The sequence below is a fragment of the Cardiocondyla obscurior genome, linkage group LG01 (genome assembly GCF_019399895.1).
Source record: "Cardiocondyla obscurior isolate alpha-2009 linkage group LG01, Cobs3.1, whole genome shotgun sequence".
In the NCBI taxonomy this organism is placed as follows: domain Eukaryota; kingdom Metazoa; phylum Arthropoda; class Insecta; order Hymenoptera; family Formicidae; genus Cardiocondyla; species Cardiocondyla obscurior.
In genome coordinates, this window is record NC_091864.1 from 11,710,219 (window position 1) to 11,735,163 (window position 24,945).

General features: G+C 36.4%; 1 protein-coding gene and 1 long non-coding RNA gene across 5 annotated transcripts in view; one reads left to right on the top strand and one right to left on the bottom strand.

The window, feature by feature from the left end:
• The window catches only part of LOC139107396 (zwei Ig domain protein zig-8), a 112,988-nt gene that overhangs the window by 27,082 nt on the left and 60,961 nt on the right, over positions 1 to 24,945 (top strand). The window lies entirely within an intron of this gene.
• The window catches only part of LOC139107425 (uncharacterized), a 30,140-nt gene continuing 16,688 nt past the window's right edge, over positions 11,494 to 24,945 (bottom strand). The window contains exon 3 of the long non-coding RNA XR_011546513.1: positions 11,494 to 11,941. This is a non-coding gene — a long non-coding RNA (uncharacterized lncRNA). The remainder of the gene's footprint in view (positions 11,942 to 24,945) is intronic.

A 24,945-nucleotide genomic window follows, 5' to 3' on the forward strand; every position in this document is an offset into this window, starting at 1 on the left:
TAAAAAGGGTTCTTGCACGTACTGTTGTATTTTCCTCATCCCAAAGTAGCTGCTACGGCTTTTTTTTTTTCCTCGACTTTTTCAAAGCTCTAGCCTGGCCCTACTCTTCTTCCATTCTCTACGTCTACGTGATAAAACTGGGCACTGTGATAATACGCTCCGTAAATTTACGCTAAACGGATTTTCACCGCCTCGACGCCATGTCACAGATATGTACGGTTAGCGTTCTGTAATCTTGAACAATTTACCGCTAACGCTTAGGGGCCGTTTATTCTCGCGATTAACACGTTATTATCTCAAGGATCTAGTGCCTGGTTGGCATATATTGCAATCTACCTTTTTCCTTTATAGAGAATCTTTGAGGATATTCAAGCTCTCGCCTTCTATTTTATGAAATTAGATCAGATTAGGTTAAATATGTAATAATGTTACGAAAGCGGACGTTAGATATCACATTTGAGATATAAATGTAATATAATTAATATTACTTACTATTGTTTACAAAATAATGAGAGAAATATACATATATCGCTTCATTTCGGCAATATATTTAAACGTATTGTTAAGAAAAGTAATTTTAATGATATTATTGTACCGCGAACAAAGGGATATACTATCGCTAAACCTTGGCTACGAATGGACAGTAATAAGGTCGTTGTAATAAATCACGTAAGCTGCTTCCAAGCAAATGCCAAGCCGATCTCAGCAATGCTAGGCACATCGAATATAAATCTCGAAAGATTTATCCAGCGATTCCCTCGAAAACCGTTCGCAAAAAAAAGAACATGCATGGACGGCACGGCGTCGCCGCATTGAAAGATTCCACTTCCTATTATGTCGATTGGAGACAAGCCAGTTATATAAGTAGCTAATTCTAAAGTATGCGCATACGCGGAAACATACGTGTGATTAATACCACACGTTGGAAAAATGCATTATGTTTTTACACTAAAAAAAAAAAAAAAAAAAACTAAATATCTTGTATCCTACAAATTTACGTATGTATTATTATTAAAAATCCGAAAGATTCTAAACAATAATTACGTTTTATATCGGTATGTTATTTTCACGCATCCACGAATCACTTATCGTACATTGAAATGGCTTGAAAGCAATCCGATAAAAAAAATCCGATGAAAAATCACGTCGATGCGAAATATTTTATCGGTGCAATCTATGTCAATCAAAAAATATGATAACGTTATATCATATTAATAATGATATATTTTTCTTCAAAACGTTGAACACATATCAACCGGTTAATGCACTCTTTATATTCTCAAACTCTAAAATCAATACATAAATTGATACATTTTTCCCCAACATTGTATACCAAGTCAGAGTTTATTTAGTACGTCATATATTAATACAAGCCATCAATTATGTATAACGCGTTAAATAAATTTTCCACGAATTAACAAAGCAATTTGTTCCATTGAAACTTGCATAGGTAAACTGCAATTTACACCGAATATCCATTATTTTTACCTAAAATTACGCGATACGTAAAATAATATTTCTAGAAACAATTTTTCACGTTTTTTTTAATCAGCAGTTGTCTCGTTCCTTTTTATCTACTTCTAAATATCCTCGTAACGCTCGCTTGTGTGAATTTTATATTTTTTTAATTTAACATCTTCCCCGAGGGGCACACTCGAAGTAAATCTTATTTATTCATCGCGTTCATTATTCCGTTCTACGTGATATCAATTAGTTATATCGCACACAACCGCCGTATACTTTTATCTATTAATTTCGTACGTGAACGTGTGCATGCGTGATGTGTTCTACCGTTGCCGCGAAAGCTTTTACGCGACTTTATATCGCCATGAATCCGGCGGTCAGAAAATTTTTCACCAACGTTCTATTTCACTCGACATATAATAAATTGACGCTGCATCCGAAAATGGGGGAAACAGCGGAATCACGGCCGCGCCGTAATTCACAGGTGACCCTCGCAACGCACCGGCGCGAGCACGTTTTACAATTACGCTCACGATGACCTCCCGCGTTCTCGTTGTCGCGTCTATACCGTACACCGCGTGCTATCGATACGTCGATCCGTTCCCCTCATATCTAAAATCGAAGGGAATTAATGGAAATGACATGATCCATAAATTTCATGCGACACAACCGCTTATTAACGGGCGATACGCCGGCGAGTGCACCGTATAAGATAATGCGTTGCTCGTATCGGAATTAATCAGATTTTAATACCTTTATGCCTTTACACCCTTACGCTCTTTATATCTTTAATCAGATTTTAAGTCACCCTTTGAAATTGCGAAAAAAAAAATGTATAAAAATTACGAATTTTTTAAAAATTTTACGCTCGCGGGACATTTTCATGATTTATCTTTCATGGAATCTCAGAAAATAGAGAATGAGAAATTCGGCTGCATCCAAAATCAGAATGTCTGACCGTGCCATTCGTCATGAGGACCCGAAAATATGGCGCCAGCAATACCAAATGAAACTGGTGTCAGTTCGAATTCGTAGGTCAAAATATCACCTAGTGCACGTGTATAACGAGAGGACGCTCTTTATCACGATGTCTAACAAGTAATAATAGATCGACGAATGAGATCTGTGTACGAGCAGAAACGCACTATCCTACTTCCCAGAATACCGTAGATCTCTCTATTCAATTTATCGGACACCCTCAATCGAGTACGAGGCATCTGCTTCGCAGACGACGTCGATGACTCTTCGATACCTCTCTTCCTTTCTCAAGCGAATCGACCGACACACCAGACAGCACTTCGACCCCTCCGTTTCTTCACTACCTGCACGGTCATCGATACTCCATTAAACTTCGCCAGACGTCTTTTCCAAGGATTTGCGCACCATTGGCTGCTCGCGCCATCGTACGTACACGTATGACCAACAAAGAAAACCGCTTTGTAGTGAGCGAAACGAACGACTTCTTGCACGGCAGTTTCGTACACTCTCGATAAAAGGACAACGATTTGACCTAGGCTACGAATAAAGTAGTTCGGGTTTAGCTCGGTAAAAATAAATAAATTTAAAAAAAATAATAGAAAAAAAAAACAATAACGCGAGTTAATTTTTTTTTAATTATAGACCGCTAAAAATGAATAATTACGTCCTCTAGTAAAAGGATGCAAACATTATAATAATAGCCGTGAGACGTGTATAATTTACGGTACTTTATGCGATGACCGGCCCACAGGTCAATCGGCCGGCACGTAAGCTGCCTCGTCAGAAAGTCGCTTACGCGAAAACGTTCCTGTGCGATACCGCGGCGAAATGAAATTACCGAGCACACCAGAACGACGAGGACGCCAATTAGCGTGGCATTAATTGAGTCGAGCGTCGCCGTTACCGTCGAATGACATATACATATATATGCGAGATCGTACGTACATAGAGGTCGACCTGCATAATAAATTTTCGCAGTGACGACCTCTCGGCCGCAAGAACGACGCTGACAATTCCATTATCGTGATTATCGTCTCGACGAGGTATCCGTAATATCTCAGAGGCGTGAGCGTTATCGCGCGTTCATGTACATACGGCGTTAATTACGCCCTGATATTACTAAGAAAAACTTTTATGCTCGAAAAGCTATCAATTATTCTTCTCGATATACATAGATCGCAACCAAAAAATAAACTCATCGGAATAAAAATTGGTATCTTTTTTTTTTCTTTTTTTTATCCATTACAAATCTTGGTGTACACGCGTCTGAGAAATAATATTAAACATTCACGCGACATAATGAATTAGTTCGCTTTCGCAACATACTCGCACCGCAAAGGACCAATTCACGTTTGAAAAATGACCGAGCCATTATAAGAGGAAGCGTGACCCGTAACTACGTAAATCTTTTCTTTTTCATTATGCATATTTCTTGCGAAGTTGACCGCGCCAAGTTCGCCCCAGTTGTTGGTATCTACGCAAGATTACGTTCACTCAGACGTAATCGGGAAAGCCCGAGATCTGGCGAGCCGCCAAATCGTTTAGACGTTACCTTCTTCCGCCGTGGTAATATTTCAACTTCTAGAATACTTACTGAAGAGCGTGGAGGAAGATAGAAAAATAGAGACCGGAAAAGCGAATAGTATCGTAGGCTGAGATTCTCCATTCCGAGCCTGGTGGAAGTTATATTTTCAACTTCTCAGGACATTTGTAAAAGTCGATGGAATGGTTTGTAACGAAAAAGAAAAAGTACGACGCGAAAGAAAGAAGAAGCAGGCACTATGCCATTAAACTTTCGCAAGAGTTCTTATTTCGTCCGCTAATACTGCCCTATTTATTGTATAGAGTGATGCATTGTTTGACATTATTATACTTATATTATTGTAATTTATTGTTTAATTACAAATTTTTATTAATAAAATTTTTTTTAACTCTTGCGAAACAAAATCATTTTATTCAGCACGGCATAAGAAGTTATCCAATTTCGAGTAAAATCACGAAACTCTAATTTGATCGACGAAGCATAAGAACACCTGTGCTTTTCAAACACACGGAGGTCTTGACTGCACGTTTATGTCAGACTTTAACAATGTACACAAAGTAGATTCCACATGATAGAAGATACCTATCAGAAATTCATTCAGTCAGCCGTAAGTTGCTTTAACTTGTACGATGGCGGGATACAGAATTTTGCCTATCGATCTAAATGTTCTCCGAAGTTCGCTACGTGATTTCAACTTGTAATTACCCCTGACGTCCCAACCCAATTGGCGCAAACCACATAATCCCCATTTCATACGTCGTTGTAATCGGCCAAATTCCAGCTAGCTGATTACGTTTAAACGATATCCAAAAATAATTTCACGGTTTACGCTTATATCAATAATACGTTTTCAATTGTGCAGATTTTAATTTACATTTTATTCATAAAATATTTATTAGAAAAAAAAAGTTGATAGCCACTTTCTATATATACATATATATAAAAAATCGCTAAAGTTATTATATTTTTTAATAATAAAATTTAATTAAACATAACTACGTAAGTCATGCACGCAATTTATATTATTCGATACTATAATTCTGTTCATTTAAAGCCCCTATTTACTACGATCTGATTTCTGCCCACTTGCATTCACCAGAGAAGCAGAGACTTGTCCATCGACTCATCCGTGTCCATCCACACGTCCCTCTTCTCTTCCTCACCGAATTGAATGCATGATTTTAACTCCCTAACTGTCGCGGATGTCACACAAATGCATTGCGGTCTAGTCGCTGCCCAGATACTCGCTGTAATTTTCCCTTTACGTACGGCGCCATAATCAGTTGAATTTGAAAGGGCGTTCGCAGTATACCGTTATGTACATATCTTGACCATACATACGCGCATTGATAGATAGGCCATTACTGATGTTAGTAACTGTATGTGTATAGACATGAATTGCCCATTTCTGCGATTACAGATTGACCGTGGTTAGAACGGACGGTTTCTCAGCTGTCAATTCAGTACGACACAGTGAAATTGCTCGAAACTTTAAACCGATTAACCGCGATTAATGATTACCGTTCTACATTAGTTGCAATTGTTATCGGGAATTTAATTTTCATCAACCACGATTTAATAAAAGCTCAGCTTCAAAAAATTTCCAGCGTGTACTTAAATAATATAAATTTATAAAACATGTTTAACCTTTTAACGTACATAAATATATTATGCGATGTAATATTGAAGAACATTATTTTTTAATAATAATTTTAAATAAGAAAAAAGCTCGCAAATGCCAACAAAAGACACAGTGCACGCGTCGTCGCGTAAAAAATCTTTTGTGGCAAATCCATGAAAATATCGTTCGCGTTTATCCATGCATGTATCCGCGATTCGCGCGCAGAAATTTCAATTCGCCGTAACTTTCTACATCCAAGCATCCACGCAAGTTGCTCCGAAATGTGCGTCGAAGAGAGACGGGGGGAATTCAGGTCAAAATGCCAAATCTGAGAGTGCTATGTCAAGGGGAACCCTTGAGTTGGAATGGCAATATACGCTTGGTCTAATCATTCGAAATTACCGACTCTTGAATCTTGATATTAGGCACATGTGTGCCTTCAATCAAAGCGGCAGCTTGGGTTGGGCACAACCTGTGCTTTCTATTCCTAGTTTCAATTCCCAAGCTAGTATTATTGCCCTCTGAACTCGAGGCCATCCACTGCTCATATGAGTATTTGTCATTACAGGCTTGGGGATGTTATTCCATCCCCAGGAAACAATGAACAAAGATTATGTTTCCCCATTAACCGCTATATAGGTTTCCTTTATTGGTAAAAGTGAGTGGCGAAGAGCTTAGGGTTATACAAAAAAAAGTATGTGAGAAGTATCTTGGATAGAGTATCTTATAAAGAAGCAGAATAAAAATAAAAATATTTGAAAAACGAGAGGTCTACCCAGAGAAAGATTATATTATTTATACACAAAATATGTGTTACATAAATTCACCGATGTTAAATTTATTTTTGTGTTATAAGCATTTATTTTATCGCGCTGGCATATGGAAAAAGACTTTTGAGAGAAATTAAAGTTGAAATACTAGCAACGAGATAATTCATCGTTGAAGTCACTCCGATCGCACATTCGCTAGCGTATATCGATCGACAAAGTGCTCTGTACCGAGGTTTAGTTGCGAATAATGAGAATGCGATTTTGATAGAAGTTTCGACAGTGATTAAGTCTCGAGCCATTGCAATACCTATCATCATCGCTAATGTTCCATAAAATGCCGTTTCCTCTGATACATTCGCTTTAGGGATATCCGGATTGTTCGTGTATTCAAAGCGCGATATCGCGTATACGATCGCGCAATGCGATTAAACAATTTCTGTCATTTAAATCTCAATTGTTGTCAAATTTTTGGGAACGAAGTGAACAATTAACAATATATAAAAACTATAATATTAAATTATATCGCGAGAATTTCGGTTGGTCTTTCAGTGCCGTTACGGACAGACGGAAACATAATGCGACGTTGCTCTAGCAAGAAGAAACCTCGTTTCCGATCTCGAGACTCTATACATAAAGAATATAAGACGAATGCTACGTTCTCGCTCGTCCCTCGTCTGGGAGATTTTTCTACTTTGGCTGGTTTCCAGGGCAGCCACTGTTCCAAGACTTACGCAAAGTTTTTACACGTTAATACAACGTATTAAATAAGTAAAGACAAAATAAACTAAAATATTCAATCTCTCGTTATTAAAACTAAAATGCACGCTAAACTTTATGTGTAAAATAAATATTTTTAATGAGACACGCTGCTATTTTTTTTAATTTTATAGTAATAAAATTTACACATGCATAGTAATGTCTGACCACACAACTTGCTCGAAAATTAATTATTATCAAAATTATATATCAAAATTAAATTATATATTTTTTTTAATTAAAAATTATATAATTCTTACAGCAATCTTAAACTGATTTAATTGAGGAATCAAAATCCTATTAAGATCATCGCTCCTAAGCAACAGCTATACAGAATGTTTTACTTATAAACATGCCTCTGTACATGTATTCTCTATGCAAAGCAAGTACTGCAGAAGCCACGATTGTGCTGCAGCCCTACTTTGTCTCGAGCAAGGCAATACGTCGCTTCGTCCCTCGTTACCCAAAGTACGGGCTCATAGTTAGAAAAGTACGTCATGGAAGTTAACAGCAGTGTCTGCGAGGTGTGCCAGGCAGGAAAAAGTGGACGATAAGTACACGACGACGTGGAAGGAACAGAAGAACGAGGAAGGAAGCCGACAAAGTTAAAAGTTGACCGTGCTAACCAACCCATGACGTTCCCGAGACTATCTACCAACTCCGGCATTCACAACGGCGAATATTTCTCTAAGTAATTGATGCTTATATTCCGTTCTTTTTCGGTGCTCCACAATCTCCTATGCAAAAAAAAAAAAAAAATAATAATAGAATGTTCCGAATTTCTCCCGTCCTATTCCCTTCTCGCTTCCGCGCCGATCTCTTTCGAGCCTTAGTTCGTTTCAACGAGTCTCGCCTTCAATCTTCTAGCTACTCCCTTCGGACAATCAAATAAAGCTCAGGAGATAAAAGGAAGGATAAGTGGACGGTGAAGAAACTCCACCTTCGGTGAAAAGATCCTTTGAAACACCTCTACGTCAACGCCGTTTGTCCACGGGAAAAAGATGCTCTCTCCTGGGAGTGCCGTCACGACGGGAGAAAAAAAAAACGGGTCGCGAATGTACGTTGTTGCGATCCACAAAACGCTTTATGGTTTCAGTACTATAGCGAATATCCCCCACAGTGCCATTTGTATCCCCATTGCGCCATCAATGGCGAGTTAGATCGTACAGAAAAATGCGCGGGCTAATTAGAAAAAGTTGCTAGTTGCTAATAAATGACCGCTGCGGTCGTTTATTTCTGAAATTTCGGAAACCAGAAAAATGTTTGTTGAAATTGTTAAAAAGAAATACCAAACGTACGTCAAGGGTCTCGCGGTTTTGCATTTACGTACGATAAGTGCCACTGGAGGCGAAGTTTCCGTAAAGAAAATATTATATCAGAATACTCGAAGAATACATCTCGGCTGTTTTATATGTAAAATTTATCTACTTATTTTAGATGGAAGTGCCCAAAATAAAGTGAATATACAGACCCCATCTAAAATAAACAAATAAATATATAACGACATTCCTCCAAATATCTGCGCAAAAGTTGGAGCATATATTTCCTATCTTGGCCAAGGTACAAAATACTTTATACCTATTTTGTTTCATGTGCATAAAAAATAATATAAAATATATTCTAATAATACGTTTTTAATATAAGCATTTTTATCACGTTTTATTTGATACGTTATTTTAAAATGCATTGAAAAATATTTTTAATTCTTAGCTTATATCTTCATTTTTATACACATTTTAGAACGCGATAATTTTTCTAGTTCGAGTTTAAGGTAGAAGATTGCCTGGCGCCACGGTGTCGCGCCAGAAAAAGCTCTATATCACACGTTTCGAATAAATTAAATCCGAGTTCAACAGTCCTTCTAATTATTTATGCAAAATACTGAGCACTTTTTCTTATTAAAAATTGATAAAATTTTAGAAACCTGTTAAAATAACTCGGCATACGTTCTCATTAAATTAACGCAATTTCCATATGTTTCTATGCAAGCGATGCGAACTCACGAATTAATTGCACGTATGTTGTTGTTATGATTGTATAATTGTATTACTCACAGCGTTAAATTAACAGCGCAATTCGGTTTCAAATTATATCAAGAAAGTTGCTTTAAATATTTCGATTTCATATTTGATTAAACAATAAAAAAAAAATTTTTATAATTCTGTGTCCCTCCCAATAACAACCGTAAACTAAATAAAATTTTTTTGTTCGAAATTATAAAAGATTATTATACTACAGTAACGGCATACTACGTTAAAATTCTATAGTCGTACATCATAAGGGATGGAAGAACACGCCCATAATTACTGAGATTAAGCGGCGATAGGGTTAAGGTCTCCGCATACCGCTTTCTGCATCGAGATTAGTCGCGTTAGATACACGTGAGTGTGTCAAACGTCGTGCGCCGATTATATCTCTTTATGTAGTACGTTACATTAGGACGCAGCTCGGATATGCCGTACTGTAAACCCCACATCGAATGTTGCTTCCTGCCAGTGCGATGACCGTTGTTTCGCAGAGCTTGCTGTTAAATCCGTTCGTGCTTCGAAATGTAAATCAATGTTCGTCAGCGTAACTAATATATCGCACTACCGCACGATGACGCAGACACTTTCTGACGATTGAACTCGGCTGAAACTATCGCATGCCTAAACACCTCTAATTACACGGATTTCTAATCGAGTCATAAAGAAACTATATATACGGCCAATAAAATAATTACATACCTTTCTGTCGCTTTGTATTTAATACCCAAATGTTATTTAAACCTTTCAAAAACAGAGTAACGTTATGAAATAAATTTATTAAAAAAAGCTCTCATAAATGTGTATATATGCCATTAAAAATAACATCTGTAAGATGAAATAATTCATACTAATTTTACACTCCCTTATCAATTGGATACATCGCGCAATAACGTTACGCGCTTCATTTATTTGATCTAAATCAAATTGTCCGCATGCATGATGTATTACGTACATCCAAATTATGTTAAATCAGCGTTCGTGTACTCTACATATCCGTCGAGTCAGGAAGTAAGCAGGAATTAATTCTCAGCGTACATTGTCGCTTCTCTATTTGCGGGAACCGAGTGGAAGAGCGCGAACGTGTAAAACAGAGGAATTCGAGCGGCGATTAAACCAAAAGCACGCTTGCAGATAAATTTTCTCCTGCTGCCTGCAGGCATTAAAAGGTAAATTAAGTTAAACTCTGCGGATTTAATTGGTTGCACGCGTGCGGAGTACTTTTATACGATAGTTGCCTCACGTATTGCCATTCGTAAATGTCTGAATATATCGTCAGGCTGAACGAACAAGCATAAGAGATGTGCCGTAAAGTTGGAATGATAACCGTAGCCAGAGTATGCTGTTGGTCGAAAAATTAAATTTACTCGCGTAAGCAAAAAGTGCTCGGAAATTATCGGTATTTTCAAACGTAATGTCGCAGTTTTACGCCTGCCAGTTCACTCGGACTGAATTTTCACGAAATTAACTTTACTTTTCTATCAAGTAATTTTTTGCGTGCGTAAATGAGTGAATAATGTCTATCTCTTGTTTACAAAAATTAACGTGTTAATAATTAAAAAAAAAAAGATATTTTTCTAATTGATTTATTTTTACTAATCTGACTGTAATATCAATGTTTTTAACGAAACGTTAATGCCCTATGTGTGCTACACATTCTCATAAGATATAGATTTCCTGATGTCTTAGAAATAATTGTATTACGACGCTAGTATACCGATTGCATCTTTCTTAGAACAAAGACACAAACGGCTTGCATAAACTACAGTGCACGGTAACCTTCCTTTGTAAGAGAACTCCAGATAATTATATCCCTGTCCCGCGACTACACTTTGCTCCATAGATAAATACCTGAGCAAGTTTAGGTGAGAATATCTTCATAGTTGCATTGTGTATTGCGAAACGACGGTGTGTTATAACACTTCTCTGTGTATAACAAATAAGTTTACTCTCGACGTGAATATAAGCGAATGACTTTCGGCAGATAGCTTAACACGACTAGCCACTCTCAACTCGATGCGAAATGACGAAAAGCACTCTTGCGAAGTACTTACGTGATCTCGGACTTCCTAATTTCAATTAAGATATCGATCATCTTTATTAAAACATAATAGGAAATATAAGAATATAATATATACGACTTGAAATACTGGATTAACGTGTTGAAATTTAAATTCACCGACTCTGATCACTAACGCATGTCGTTCAATTCAACTGGACGTAAAAGTTGATCGATATGCCGACCGCCTTGAGAACTCCTATCGAAAACTCCTGGTTTTATGGTAATCCCGAGAACTTTACGTCCCGACTACGAGGCTCTATATCTGCGAAATCTAATCGTTCGTATTCGTTGTCACGAACATAAAACCAATGTTACTCACCGAGAGTGACTCTTTTTATAGTCGAATTTTCCCTAACGTTATAATACAGTACAAATATACATTTTCAAGTAAACAGAAAAATAATACACTCGAAATGCGCAATAAAAAAAAAAAATAATAATAACAACTTACCGATCTGCATGAGCTTCAGCGGAGTTGCAGAATGCTGCTGGTGACTGTAACATAAAATAAAACATATTATTGTAGACATGTTTGTATTTAAATTAATATAAAGGTAAAGTTTTATTCTTATAAAAATTTTCTAAAAAAAAAAAAAATTTATATTTACCTAAAAGTTGCTCCGCCGATGCAGGATACCCGTCCCGGGCCTGCTCCTCCTCTCAGACGGGCCGTGTCAAGTCACTCTTCCACGCACTGGACACTCGCGAGAAGACCGTCTTTAACTGAAACATATTAATTAAATATTAAAATTAAACCGAACCTCAAAATCATAATAATAAATAATAATATAATATAATTATATATAATATAATTTTTTTTAATAGGATGCTAAGGTACAGTTTTACGAGTCCTCGAAATGAAATATGAGTGTAATTGATAACACAGGAAAAAGACATGCAAAACGATCGCGATTCTAAAATGACAGAATTAATGCAGCGGAAAATCGAAAAGCGTCTTAAGTTAAATTGCATTGTTGCCATTTTATGGACTGCCGCGTAACTCACAATTAATTACTAAAGTTAAAAAGGAATGTCCGGCGCCATTTCAGACGTTATTCCAATGAAAGACGGTGTTCTACTATCGTCTATTTCTTTCTTTTTCCATCATGAAACATTCTCTCCGCCTTCGTCGTCTATTCGTTCAACGAACTACGATTACCCAAGTGATTACCTCAATTTTTCTCTAGCGAAATGCTAAGAACGACTAAAAAACTTCGACGTTTGAAATATACTAATTATTAAGATCGAATTAGAAGTAAGAAGAAAAAAAAAAAAAACCCTTATCAGCAAACAGACTTTCAACTCACGCGGGTTTTCAGAAAGACTACATATGAATCCATTCCTCTAAGTTTTAATTAAATCAAAGTTTTCGCGAAAAGCCAAGCACGCAATTCTTTCACCACGATATTGCCTGTGTCTTTCTTCTCACTTTGCGGTATTCGTACACAAAATTTACGATACATTAAGTCTTGTAATTAATCTAATTTGGCAAAAAAAAAAAAAAAATTACTTTTAATTCAAAATTTTTAGCTTAATTAAAAACTTCAAAAAAAAAAAATTAATTTAATATTACAATTAATTGTAATCAAGTAAACGGTATTCAATAATTTAATTACATATATCATTTTTTTATATTGACGCTATTGAAATAATAGAGTACGATTTTTAAAGAAAGATATTTGCAGAATGTGCTAACAATATAGTAATTAGGCACGATCGTCATCAAGGAACCTCATCGTCGCGGGCATCGAAATTGAAATTCCGCGACGATTGCCATCTTAACGTTTGATTCGTGATGGTATTTCAATAAACTCGCGTTCGATGCGAAGTGACTTGGCGCGAAAACACGTTCCACCGATATCAACGGCAAATGATTTATCTTATATATACATATATATATATATATATATATATATACACATGCAAAATGATGTATCAATCATATTAATATCGATATTAAAATATTCCTGTTGTTACGAGAACAGTATTCAATATTCAGGTAAGAAGTTAATCGATAAAATCCTCAAAAGCTACTCATAAGTATTACGATGAAAATATAGTATGCATACCTAACTTCCGTATTATCAAACAAACGCGAGTACAACATCCACGCCCGCGTATCTTTATCTGCGTTCCGATAAAACCCTTCGCTCTCGAGTTGTTATCATCGATCGACGAAAGGCGCGCACCACCCCTGGGTTATACTGAGAATGTCGATCTCGGCGATATTTCTCGTGCTCCGAGGATAACGAAAGTATCACACCGGATGCTCTCCTGCGCATTTCCCGTGGCCACATCATTAATATCGATATTGATCGTGAATTTTAAATATCGCGATGCAGTAGCTCCTCACGAAAGAAAACGCGGATGTAACGCAGTTAAGCGCCGCATCAACCGCGCGGGATCAAGCTCGTCGAAAGTGAACTATGCATTATCTCCGTCATACTACATGTATATTAAATATCGTGCCTGATAACGAAAGCGACTAGTTTTATTCTGTAATACGAAAACGAGAGGGGGGAAAGAAGCGGCAAAACACGCAGCGTTTTTCTTCGCAAAAAGATTTATATAAAACAGTTTCATCAAGAAGCCTCTTTCGTCTCGAGATCCCTCATGGGGACAGGGTCATTAAAACGTAAATTTAAATTGATGGGCGCTTCTCGCCCGGCAAAGGGAACGCAGTCCGTATGATCGCGGTGGCGAACGAGCGTATGTGCGACGACACCTTCTCCAACGTTACGAGCTATGATACTTTCGATAGGGAGAGCGGGTCGAGAAAGGCCTTACTATGTACCGCATTATGGTTTAACGGCGCACAGATAACGGCACGCCCAGGTTACTACAAGTTGTAAAAGCAGGACACTTTAAAAGCTTTTCGAAAGTCAGTGCCGCTCGGATATTCGCGTTCTCTACCCCGCCCCGTATCTCGTAAGGGTATATGCGGTTACGATGTAACTTATTTAGCGCGGAACGTTCCTCGCACCTCTCGCGATAACGTAAACATACGCCCACCAAACGACATTAGACGTTTGCCGACACTTACGCGAAATGCTCGATTTTTTTACGCTAGCTATTGAAGCGAGACCACCGTTTTGAGATACCTACGGAAAAACATTCGCGGGATATTCCTCGATCGAACCCTCTTCCAACGAAGGTAATGCATACTATATGCGAACGCTTTTCCGCGCTTGCATAAAAAAAACTCTTTGAAAAAAAAGACACCTCGAATCGGTAATGAATAGCAATAAGAAAAATATAGGTATATTTTATCTTTATTTTTTTCTTTTTTAACCGTAATTTAATTTTAAATTAATTTTACCGATAACTTTAATTCGATATAAAATAATTATCTAATTTTTTATTGAATTTTGAGTCAGAGCTTGATGCTAAAACTCGAGGACAGCTTATGCATTCAGTAAAGCGCAGGCATTTATAGACGGTCGGAGTACGGCCATGTACATCGTGCCCGATGGTACATGAAAGCTCGCTTTTGAAGGGGTTTCACGTCAGCCTTTACGCGATATCCGTAATGCGCGCACACGTATGTGCTTTCTAAGATCGCGCGGGGACGTTTATAGCGATCCGCAGCATAGCTTCCCGTCGGGTTTATCTACATTGCCTCCCGCGATCGGTATCCGACACGCCCGAATGGTTTTCGATCGAGCTCTGTAGCGTTATCCGCAACGCGGCCGTTCGCGGGTACGATTATATCTCCCATGGAGCGACCTCCAATTTCGTGTTGTGGCTCGGCGTGAAAGAACGTCTTCGAAGGCTCGCATGAAAAGCGCGATAGATTACAGATTGCGTCTCCAAAGCGCAAATATCTCTCTCGGTATATCGTTGTATTACACGCATTATTTTCAGAATACGATGGTGCAAGCTATTTTCTGAAATGGGCAATTACGAATCTAGCTGATACCGTAATATCTTGTAATCCTTCTTCGAACGTATCGATTCTAGTCTCACTCGAACTGCATTATTGCGAGTATTACTTTATTTAATCGCGAACGATACCGTAATATCAATAACCAATTTTGTTTTAATTAATAAAAACATAATTTTTACTTTTTTTTTAAAGCCCGAATAAAAGCAATAAAGCACCCGGACCTAAGACTAATCTAATTTAATGAAATCAAACGCACAGTACGATTATACATATACATTTACACGGGTGTACGAGGAACATTCATGAAAGCACGTGAAAGCGTTCATCGATCGTTCGCAACGTATGTAAATCTTGCCTAATGTCAGAGCTGCTAATCCATCCGCAAAGCAAGCAAAGCATTGAGGGCGTGAATGAGAAAGCGGTTACTATGGTATACACATTGATCTTAAAGAGACATTGGTACAAGAGTAAATCGGCGCATTCCGTGAAAATAAACAGTATTATATTTAATCTTTACTTGGGGATAATAAATGCAAAAATATGCATCTTGTTCTTTTTTTTTTTTATGCAAACAGCAGTAAAAAGTTAGTAGTTACAAAATACATATTATTGTTTTAATGAATGCAGAAAGTTTATTGAGAAAGTTTGTTGCTTCACTTTATCTCCTAATAGCATTATCCGTATAATTTTGCGAAAAAGTTCACACAAAGATACAACTGCTTAAGCGAGAAGGAATTTCTTGTTATTTAATTGTTATTGGAAATCCTCGGTGTACAAAATTGCGACAAAAAAAAAAAAAAAAAAAAAAAAGGAAGAAAAGAAGACACAATGCGAAAAGTTAGAGATGTTTCGCGATTCCTTTCGTTTTAAAGGAACAATAGCCGAAAAAGACGTAGTCATCCACCCACATAAAAGATCGTTGTCTTATACTGACGACAAGGATATCTGTTTCAAGGAAAAAGCAACTTATCCGCAATGCGGTTCAATGCGAGACATGAGACTGCGATAGAACCGGCAAAAAAAAACAAATTGACAACCGAATTAACACTCGAGCTATTTTAATAAAATTAAAAATTCCGCTGTGTCTATCTAAACTTTTCTTGTTATTATTTCACTTCGGCAGTTTATTTATTGGAAGGAAAACTATCCGTTCACGTATCGAGTCGCGCCCTATTTCCCCACGGTGATGTCGAGATACCGAGAAAGATATATCTTCTCTCCGCGAAAGTTTTCCATCCAGTCGTCTCACCTATCCGCTATTATTGTGTCAACCATTTTCTGGCAGTCCTATCAAGACGAGAGCTCTTAATCTTACAAGACTCGTAGGAAGACAGGAAGCTAACCACGCTCGTATCTCCACGTCTGTTTACGTGTGTAAAAGGGAAAAGGTAGAAACGTTCGCGTTTGTCTCGTTCCTAGTTACCATCGCGATAGTTACGATAAAAAGGGTGCGCATAGAGAACGCAGTAAAGGGAAAGGCATTTGTAGCAGGGATTTCACGCCTGCGTTTCTACCGAGATTGGCTTCAAGGAATAAACGGAGGACAAATCCGGCAACTAATGATAGAGATTGTTGAAATGAAGAATAATGAGGCTCTTCCTAATTGAGAAAATGACTCTAAATATATATCCAAATACATATACGTATATATTTCAATATTAAGATTAAAAACACGTTAAATAAAAATTAAAATTTAATTAAAAGGTTTTTAAATTTTTTTCTATATCATACTTTATAAATTACATAAATGAATTATCAATTAATAAATGACCTAAAATTTCATCCATTACAGACGTCACTGAATATATGTGTAAAGTTTAAAAAAAAAAAAAAAAGTACGGTATGAATAATTGCTTGGCCGTCGCGAGTACATTCACGGGTATAGTCGGGTTGTACTTCTGCAAGGGACGTGCAGGAAGACGATACGCTGTAAATCAACGACCGAGAACGATTGCGTATAATGGTTCTGGCAGGTCACCGCGGCCAATTGGGTAAACCAATATGGTATCTACATAGTTAAATTGGTTAACCCAATGGACAAAGAGCAACTATCCTAGCTAGGTCAACCAATATCCATGTACTTACAGACGAAACTCATTGGAATAAAATTTCATTTTGTACCGAACGGATTTCAGTGAGCAACGTGAACATTTTATGCGCGAAATTGTATATATAAATATCGAAAAGCACCCTGTTAATTCAAGTAATAAAATCCTGATAGAGGTATCTAAGCCGAGAAACCAAAGCCGACAAGGCATCGAATCTTCCCGTATTACGGCAATCTAACTCACCTATACTTATACCAACTACGACTAGATTCGATTTCGTACTGTCGAATCAAATGAGAAGTCGTGACTCCCGAGACCTTCATCGACCTCATTCCCGTTGAATTGGGCTAATAACTTTCTCAAGTTCCCCAAGTACCTTTTAACTACGTCTGAGAAATTTTTCAAATTGTAATTACAAAGGAAAAAAAAAATATATAATATAAAAGATTAAATTATTATTTATAAACTAATTAACTATTAATTTAGAACTCTATTAAAAGCAAGTATTGAAACGCGACCGTGCTAAAATAATAAAGATACCGTAATTAAAACATTTTACATCATAATTAAGCTCTTTTGATATCCAAGCTTTTATAAAAACTTAAAAAATAAGCTTCTCTTCTCCTCTTTTCTCTGATGTTTCTTTACATTTTACATATAAATTCACATTATACGTAATAGTTATTTTACAAATAGTTGAACTTTAGTAAATATAAATTTATATATGCAGTTGCACTTTAAAGCCGAGAAAAAATTTAGTGCATCTAAAGGATAATTTTTTATAACACGCAGACTTGATATTTCATTTATGGTGTAATATGGTAACGAATCACTTTATATGCGTACGAAAGAAGAAATGCGTGGCAGTTTGTCTATCTAACTGGCGGACTGAGAAAAGGTGTATATGGAGAAATATGGAAAAAAGAGGATGTGGTTGTCAACGGTCTGTTCTGGAGTGAGCAAATCATCTCATACCCTTGGGACAATACGTTTTGTAAACGTATTTGTGAAACAGAATCATACGCAAACACCTCATTGATAAAAGTTGTATCAATGCATATCATAAAAAAAAGAACTATGTTTTTTTTACTAATAGTTTTAAATAAAATATTCAATTTTAAAATTAAAAATTATAAAAAATGCTATAGTAGCGAAAAAGGGATGTAAAAATCATATATCGCCATATTGTTAACATAATTATTTAACAATCAAAACATATGTATAAAATTGCATCTAATTACATCAGTTATATCAAAATTAATTCAACTAATGAAAACATATAATGTTAGTGAAACTCGAAACTTTATACAACTGATAATTAAAAACGGAGAAACAATTACGCCTATAATTGCAAAAATTAAGTTAAATATTTGTAGAATAGCCACATTTTAACTTTATTAGTAATAATTCGTAAACTAAAGAATTCTGTAGCAACCATTTTTTTAATAATACTAGATATCACAGAGCGCGCGTTATTTACTCTTGTAAAAAGAAATGGTTTTACATTTATTAATTATCAACAACGGACTATGGCCACGGAATTTCCGCGGCCAAGCCGTGTACGTTTGTCAATCTAGTTATTGCTGCGTAGCAGCCGAGCGACATGCAGAGATCAACGGCGCGAAAGGCGTCGTGGCTCGCGCGCGCGGTGCGAGGGCATTGCCCAGTCAAACCGGCCGATTACGTTGCGACCTACGACAATCACGAGACCTACGACAATCTCAGCAAAGCGCGTGGCTCGCGCGCGCGGTGCGAAAGCATCGCCCAACACAGTCGGCTTACCACGCGCAACCTATGACAATCGCGGGACCAACGATAAAAATAACAAAAATCAAATTGAGATTTACTCTCGCGACACGAAGTCAGCCAAGCGAGAAGGCAAATTAACATCGCGGAAAAGTGACAATAATAAATTCGATTTGATCTAACACAGCTTTATTTAGATAAGATAATTAAAAAGTTATTAAAAAAAATTTGTACGCATTATAAAATTATTTTTTACAAAAAAAAACTTAATTTGATTTAATATTATCGTCTAGTGTATTCATAAAAGAAATGAAGTAATTCTTAAAATGAGACAACGTTGGTTCCCTAATATTTCCGAGCTCACCAATTACGAGGTACCCGTTTTTCTTACTTTGGTCGAACAAGAGATCCTGAAATACAAGACGCGAAAGCGAATTTATATCCCTTCCAGAACTCCGCGTGGCGGCTCGAGTGCTCGGAGAAAAATAATTAACCCGCCGTTCTTCTCTCTCCTTCCTCTCTCTTCGAATCGAGTACCTCGTTGACAACAAAAATTATGGCCTGTGCCGCAAAGTAGCGTCGTCCTGTCTATGGGCTCTTTTCTACTCTCGTTACCGTTCGATACCTACAGCGTCACGTTCTAAGTTTTTGTTTCGTGGCGCACGGAGAAATTCCGCTCGTTCCGGCACGTTCCGTTGCGCGTTCCAATCGTTCTTTATTAGGACGCACATATATAACGTCTATCCAACAATTCGATAAAAATAGCTTCGATGGTTGCCCGCAGATTCGGTCAGAAAAATGCTTGTAAGCGGAAACAAAAGGTTCTCCTAAGCCTATAAACATTTTTTAAACAATTTTTTTCACAAAAATCTAATTAAAAAACTGTTCACGTTAAAAAAAGGTAACAAAAATAATTATTTTATCTCAAAAATAAAAACATTTACTTCGGTTGTAACGATTGTTGGCTCTTTGAGAAGGTTCACGTGAATGTGGCTTATTCTCACCGAATTTTCCTAACAAGGTAAAATAATACCCGCGAAATGCATTGTGCTAAACTACTTTTAACAGAACAAACTGCCTTTCCACCCTTCAAAACCAACCTTCCACGTATTTTATTCCGTAAGTTTTATCACTATTGTTAATAACTGGCGCGAGCACATTAATGTAATATATGTTACGCGGAAATAATTGTACGCATTGCGACGCGACATAACGGAGCATAATTGATATTATTATTCATTATTGAAGTAGCAACTGAGTTAATTAGAAGCGCAACGGATGTATTATTGTACCGGTCTCGTGATCGCAATTCCGTATGCATAACGTCATACGAATTATTATTATGCTTAGATTCCTGGATTTCCATAATTACCGTGATAACTCTACAATACAGCCGCGATCAAACGAACCCACCCTTTCGATATCTTTGAAAATCTATCTTCCGATATATGTATCTCCCTATCGAAATAACAGCCGACGTATTTTTCCCTGTTATCCTTTGGTATTTGTAGCCGATTTAAAGAATCAATCATTCGGGACAGTTGTGACAGTTATCTGGCTCAAAAATGGCGATTTTGCAGTCGCGATGTTTTTATACCCGTGCAAGCGTATATATCTTCTCGCGCAAACCCTCCACGAAGACAGACCGAAAATGTAGGTGTCCCTATAGATTACGTCGCCGCTCACGGTTGTTACGGGCAAGGGGCATTTTCCTATCTGCGCGTATGTAACTTTTCATACTCAGAGCGGCGGGCCGCAAAGCAAGATACGCGCGCGCGACCCGCGACCACGGCTGTAAGTGCGCCGCGGCACCGTGCTTTTTTCTTTTTTTTTCTTTTTTTTTTTTTCGTTGTTCTTTTTCCAACCGTTTCGTGAGATAATGACGATCTATGGTGGAAACCGCCGCTGCCTTCTCGCGAGTCGCCGTGCAGCAGCGTATCAAGGCGCAGCGCACACGTGAGGTAGCATTGAGTTGGAACACGTCGACGCGTGCTGCACACGTTGCTGATCTATCAGCAGGCACTACAGGACCCGCGTCGACGTGGACCTTTTTTTATCAGCCGGTTAACATGCGCGAAAATGATGACCGACTCGACGTAGCGAAAAATACTACAGCCCTGTTGTATTAGGCGAGAAAATAGAACGGCAGCGGGAGCATGTCACACGTCGGATATACATCAGCGTAGTTGCGTGGGCTGATTATAGCTATTTCCCTTCGCCTTTCACCCCTGTCTCCCTTCGCAAGGTTTTAACTTGGCGGAACGAAATGTACGATAATTAAAATAAAAAAAAAAATATAAAAAAAACCGTCTGCACAACGTAATATGAAATTATATTTAATTTAAAAGTAACTTTTAGCAGGAAAATACCCTTAACCGATAGATTTTCTTTTGATTAATTTGTAATCTGTATCTATAATTGCGATATGATAATTACGCTGATCGACATGCGACGTTGAAATCTTCATAAATTCACTTATATTCTTAAATTTTCTATTATAAAGTTACTAAATTTAATTTTATTAATTTATATCCTAGTTAGGTTTGCGTGGTATTCCCATTATTTATGGTTATACAATAATATGTATATAGAGACGCGTATATTTTGAGTTAATAGTTTCCAGAGAGCGCAGCTAACAGAGAGATATGGTGTTACGACCAGCCACAAAATAACATGGTCATAATTTTGACATAATATAAGCTTGTTATTAACAGTGATAAAAAAAAATTTTAATTAGAATTTATAATTATATCACTAATGCTCAAACTAATTTAACAAAAATAAATAACACTTTAAATATAATAATTAATTTTGCTTTACAAATTTAAATATAATCGAAGATACTTTTTTGAATATTATTAAATGTTATCCAGGGTCAAAGATTAACTTTTAAAAGCGCGATTCGTAAGGCGTCAATGTTCTCCTTTAGTAATTATCTGAAACGTCTGATTGGCATACGAGGAACACATTTGGATAGCAAAATATGATCGGTAATTATGTGAATGCGAATGAAAGTTGCCACGGCACAATCTTTCTCACGCGTGTATACAGTCGCGGTTCTAATGCAATTCCCTCGTTATCCCGCGGGTCTCCCGCGTTCCGTTCAATTCCGACGGGTTTTTTCAAATCTCCGCTAAAGACATCGACTGAACTGGGATTGCGGCACGGATGTGGAAAAACAAATCGCGTTACGCTGATTATCTGTGCCGAGTTCCGAAAGCCAGAGGGAATATCGAACAGTGATGCGAGAGGACGATATGTGAGACCAATGCGTGATACGCAGAAAGAGAAAAATATTTCAAAAGCTGGAAAAGTCGTAGATGAAAGAATTTGTTCTACCGCCACCAAACACCGAGGCTATTTTTAGAAGCTAATTTTCAGATCGTCAAAAAATATTCTCTTGCGGGAGCTCATGTAGATCGTATTAACATTAGACGATCTGATATTAAAAATTAATCATTCTATATTCGATTCAAGGATTTTTGTACGTACGTATATATAAAATGTTATCCCAATCTGGTTAAATTAATTTTTATAATTTTCCAGATCGCTTATTCGTAAAATCCGTTTATAGTTAAACGCAAACAAAATTTTTCAATCATTCTTTATGTTCGGTTTTTGTAAAAATTTTCACTCGACGAGTCAATTTTACTCAAGTCACGAGAAAAAGTAAATTTTTTTTTTTTTTTTAGGTGTTAGGTCAAAGCTTTTTTCCACTAACTTCACCGCTTTCTAAGAATGTTGAATCGCTCACAGATCGTTGGGTTTAACGCATTCCTCTTCATCGGTTCTAGAATAAAAATTTCAATCGTTCGGTATCACGATTCTCTCACCGAATCATCGAATCGAGAGCAACGGGATTGAAGGTATCGAATCTATTGTAGCTTTTTACCGGGCTAAATTTATCGTTTTCTATTCAGTTGTATCCGCATTATTTTGAGCCATGCAATATTAATTTAACTATTTATTTTTTTATTTACTTTTGCGATAATAGAAACGAGAGACTAAACGAGAGACGATTGTTTGATTCTTTACACTTTCAATAAAACGTATTTTTTTTAATATTAAAATGCAAACAATTGCGACATATTATATATGCTAATGTACAATGCAATATATATTCGCGATGTTACATGACCCAAATACCAGTATAATCTAACATTATGCGACATCTGAAAAATTACAGTCAACGAGCTTATTTGACAAGACGAAGAATACTATATGAGATTGCAAAGTACGATCTCTACGGAAGATATTTCCAAATCAGTGATCCAAAGATTACATGGCCGGTAAGCAGAACGGTTCGGACTTCTAAAAACTATCGTCAAAGCAAGCAAGTACCAAAGCCTCTTCTGACCAGTCGACTGTGCAGTCGGCACAACTCGACTATTCGCGAATCGATTCAACCGTTTTCTGTCTATATCTCGCCGTCTTCGTTTATCTTGTCTACTCTTCTATTTATGCTATCGTTTACTTTGTACCAAACAAAACAACGACGAGCAAGTGGAGGAACTCGTTTATTTTTCATGACGCCCAATTCGGTTTTCGGACATTCTTCTATTCCGGTTTGCTTTTCACCCTGGAAGACTAATATTGCTTCTTTTGTTGTATATTACGTTCGTCTCAGATGGCAAAGAAAAGAGATTAAACGCGGTGTTCAAGATATATCAAAATCCTAATACAATTTTATCTATCTGTACCTTAGAACACGTAAAATATATTAAAAAAAAATTTTTTTTATTAATAAAATATTTTAATAACATCTAAACAAATATAACCGAAAAATATAACTAACAATATTCAATTGTCGAAAAAAAATTTTTAATTTTAAATAATTAAAAAAAAATTAGTCTTGAAATTAAACAATTAAAAACTAAATACGTTAGAAGTAATGTGTTTTAATTTAATTCACACAATATTGTTTTGTATATAACAAACTGATCAATATTTTAAATTTCTTTTTTAAACTTTTTTTCAGAAAAAAAAAATTTTATTAATTCAACTTTAATTTATAAACCGTTTTAATTTATAAACCGTAAATTTTTTTTTCCAGTGACAGCACGTATTTTGGTTTACCTCATTTAAAAAAAAAGAAAGAAAGAAAAAAAAGTTGAAAAAAAGCGTTGCGCCAAAAAAAGACTATCGAAATTATAGATGAAAATTGAAAATATCGGATACGCATGTATATTATTTAAAGGAAAACCCGTATTTCGTAGAAAATATAATACGCACAACGGCAAGTGAAGCATGTCGCAGTATTATTCTCGACCAACTCACTCCTCGCCAATCAACTCACTACTGCTCTATGGGTGCGAGAAAATAATAAAAGGAAATGAAACCGACTCGCTATGAGACGACGAGAGAAATGGAAAATACTTTGCCAAAAGGAATATAGGTCACCATCCTATGTAAATCAGAGAGACTGAATCTGTCTTAAGCAATGAACTACATATACATAATCTAATTAAAATTCGCATATATAAAGTACGTTTTAAACATTTAGAAGAAAAAAAAACCCCCCCAAATTTTTCTTTTTAATTATTCCACAAATTTCGACATAATATAAATTTTGTATAAGCATACAAAAATACTTCGTATAATTAAAAGCAATTGACGATGTAATAATTTCGAAAAGAACTGCCTTCTACGCGATAATAATTTCATAATATTACGTTGTAATTACTTATGTAAAAACATAAAAGTAAAGTACACGTATATAATGTACGTGTAATATTAAAAAAATAATGTTGTCTTTGAAATAAAATCGAATAAACGCAGCCAAGAGCCATTGTATTCCCTTGTTAAAGTTTCTACCATAAAGTACATGCATTTAAATCATACTAAAGCAGACGAGCAATCCAAGCAACGCAAGGATTACCGTCGCAAGAACATCCAATAACTTTGTGCAAAGTCTAATTCTTTTATCCCGCGATTTTAAAGCTCTCAGACAAATGCTTCAATTTATTGGTATTAAAGAAGATAATAAGAGGATTGCCTTCATGTAAGAAATCGATCATATTACAATAAAAAGTTTAATACTAATTATA